Genomic DNA, 3,534 nt, shown 5'->3' with positions numbered 1-3,534 from the left:
TCCACTGTAACCTTTTCCTTGTTTGAATATTAAATAAATATGGGCCACCCAGAGGCATTCACTATCTTAGCCCACAGAGTCTCAAACTCTGCAGAGGATTTTGATCCTCCTGGAGCCCTAAAAATCACACCACTTGTCTCTCTCACTTAAGCCTTCACTTTACACTTGATCTGGTCTAGACCATGTCAAAATAAACATCTGAGATGAAAAGAAAAGTAACTGTTTTAAGAAAATGTTTTCTTCCTTGAAAGGTGATTGTTCAAGGCTTCTTTCACATCTTTATTTCTAAGGCTGTAAATCATGGGGTTTAACATGGGAATCACGGTGGTGTAAACTACAGCCACCCTGTAGTTTTCCTTTGTTCCACAGATTTTCCCTTGCTCCATGGATTCCTCAGATGGGAGCCTCAGATATGTGACAAAGAGTGTCACAAAAAATATGATGACACCGTCACATGGGAGCCACAAGTGGAGAAGGCTTTGCATCTGCAGGGTGTGGGATGGACCCTCAGGATGGCACGAAAAATATAAAGGTAGGAAAGAAGAATAATCAAGAGAGAGAAGGAAAAGTTGCATCCAGCCACAACTAACATGGACATTTCCTACTTGGAGATGTCAGAGCAGGCCAGCTTAATGAGAGGGGGGTCAGCACAGTAGAAGTGGCTGATTTCATAGGAGCCACAGAAGACCAGGCTATAGGTCCACATGGTCTCCATGAGGCAGTGAGTGTCCCATTCACATAAGGCCCCAGGACAAGCACCATGCACGTGTGCTCAGACATCTTGCTGCCATAGAGCAGCAGGCGCCCAATGGCCATGTACCTGTCAAAGGCCATCACAGCCGGGATGTACATTTCCACATGCATCAAGGCAATGAAAAAGTAGTGCTGTGCCAGATAGGCAGGGTAGGAAATGGCTTTCTTGTCTGAAAAGAAGACCTCCAGCATCTTCGGGGTCACATTGGAGGAGAAGCAGAGATACATGAGAGATAAGTGATCAAGGAAAAAGTACATGGGTGTGTGGAGCAGGGCACTGGCCAGGATGAGGAAAACCAGGCCGACATTTCTCACCACTGTGACCACATAAACAGTCAGGAATCCCAAGGAGCAGAGGATCTCTAATTCCCAGAGATCAGTCAGACCCAAGAAGATGAACTCTGTCACCATGGTGAAGTTTCTCGGCATCCTTGCCTTCACCAAGAGACAAAAACTTTAGATCTCTACATATTTTCTTTTAGATGGCAGATGTTTCCTGTTTTCTCAGTACTTTACTTTTCTTTCTTCTTCTATGACTCACTTTTCCCTCATGAGATACTAAAATGAGTGCTTTGATTTAGACCAGACCTAATGAATCATCAATAAAAAATATCTAAATTGGTCCTGGATTTCAAAGACACTGACCTTCGCATTCTATTCTTTTCTAAATTTTTGTGTTCTACCTTGTCAATTAAATTCCTTGGTCTGTAACTATATTTCCTACTCATCTCCACTTCTATTTTCTCCATTTTACTTTTGCATTTTATTTAACTTCATGGCTTTTTTTGTTCTAGACTTTTGCCTTTCAGTGTGCATCAACAAATAAATATTCACCACTAAACTCAACTGCTCCCAGAAAACTAGACACAAACTTGTAACACAAGTTTCTTTCCTGATTACATTTATTTCTTTCAGGCAAACTCAGATAGAATCTCTTGGTTCTTTAAGTTATTTAATTTCTTCTTGGCTTAGATATAAAACAGAGCATGTTCTATTTCAGACCTATTAGCTGATTTGGGGGAGAAAATAGAAAAAAAAGACTTGAAATGAGACCATTAGAAAGACTACAAGAGACCTTTTAGCAACTTCTCTAATAGTCTAATATAATTTGGACAATCTAGTTGTTCACACAATCAGACCTAAGTCAGGGTATAGGAATGAATTATTTTAGCATGAAAGTCAACAGCAATGAAAACTGAGATGTAAAACCAATGACAAATAGCCCTGTTTTCTGCTTCATGTATTAAACCTTTTGGTCTTAAACTACATTACTTACCTACCTATTCATTTATGTTGTCCATATTTTACATTTTATTTAATCTCATGCTAATGTATAATTCTGATATTTTTTTCTACACAATTTAAATAAGCAAGTGAAAACTCACAACTTAATCTAATCAAATCATCTAAATTAAGTTTACAGATAACAAGGACAGAACCCTATAAAAGAATTTCCTTTCCTGATAACATTTATTTTTCCAGGGTACACAGAATTTTTATGTAAAGGGAAAAAAACAAAACAGTATAAGGGTATAAGTAATACAGAATTTCAAAAAAGTAAGAAATCATAGATAATTGATTACATATTGCCATCTTAGAAATAGTTGTTCGAGATACAAAGTGGACATTCAAACAATGAGACTGCAAACAGTTGTGTTCAGTGATCCAACAAAAACTTAGTAATATGGTTATCTATCTTACACACCTAAACACACTTGCACTTGTATCCTTTAGAGCACTTTCTTTTCCTGCTTTTTTACAATGACGTTTACACATTTTGGGTTTTATTACTCCCATAGTTCATATTATTTTTTTTGGAAGAGAATAAAACCAAATATGACAAAACAAAGCAGTCAGTCAAAACAAAGGATGGACATACCACATGATGTAAAAACAAAATACAAGGTAATAAACAATGGTTACCATAATGCCTCTTGCTACCTTAGAAAGAGTTGCCTATATCATTAGGTATAAAAAAATGAAAAAAACATTACAGAACAAGACCAATAAAACCTACACTGGAGACCTTACATGACTTCAAAAGAAGATAATAGGCAAACCAGAATGGGCGTCATAGTGAATCTTATTGCCTTCAAAAAAGTTGCCTATACCCTCAAACTTGATACTATCAAACAGAAAAGAACAGAGTAAAATCAGTCAAAACAAGATGGTGGGAGCAATACAGAGCTTCAAATCAAGTTAATAGGAAACCAAAAAAGTTACCATAATATATCCTGCTTTTTTTTATTTTTCCCTTAATTAAAAAATAATTTAAAAAATAAATATTTTTTTAAAAAGGGGAAGATTGAGATAAAAGAGGATAGGACAACATAACAATACAAATCAAAGTATAACAATTTCAGTAACCTAGTGCTTCACCACAAGTTAACCCGACCTAATAGTAGTTACATACAGTCTCTTACCTTGAAATATTTGAGTATAACTTCATATACTGTATGGCTTCAAACATATCAAGGCAGTGTGAAACAATTCAACAGGATGAAAGTATTACAGGGTATTTAGAACCAGCTAACAGAAAACCAACAATGGTTTCTTTATTATCTCTTTGCCTATAAAAATTTTTGTTTATACTATCACATATAGTAAAGTATAATACGATACAACATGGTAAAACCAATGGAAACAGATGAACAACAGCTTGATGGGACTTCAAAAAAATGATGATATTAATATAGCACTAGCTATTATGCTGTCTTGTTTTCTCCAAAATAGCTGTTCATATCATCACAGGCAATAATATCAAACAGCCCAGAATAAAGC

At 36.0% G+C, this 3,534-nt stretch overlaps 1 pseudogene; it reads right to left on the bottom strand.

Annotated features, from left to right (window-relative positions):
* Positions 1-224: 224 nt before the first annotated feature.
* Positions 225-1,182, bottom strand: LOC100722194 (olfactory receptor 5M8-like; annotated as a pseudogene).
* Positions 1,183-3,534: the final 2,352 nt, after the last annotated feature.

Source organism: Cavia porcellus, unplaced genomic scaffold (assembly GCF_034190915.1).
Source record: "Cavia porcellus strain 051 isolate PalLab524CR breed Dunkin Hartley unplaced genomic scaffold, mCavPor4.1 scaffold_5, whole genome shotgun sequence".
NCBI lineage: Eukaryota > Metazoa > Chordata > Mammalia > Rodentia > Caviidae > Cavia > Cavia porcellus.
Note: the sequence above shows the minus strand (reverse complement) of the source record. Positions and strands in the feature narration are given on the sequence as shown.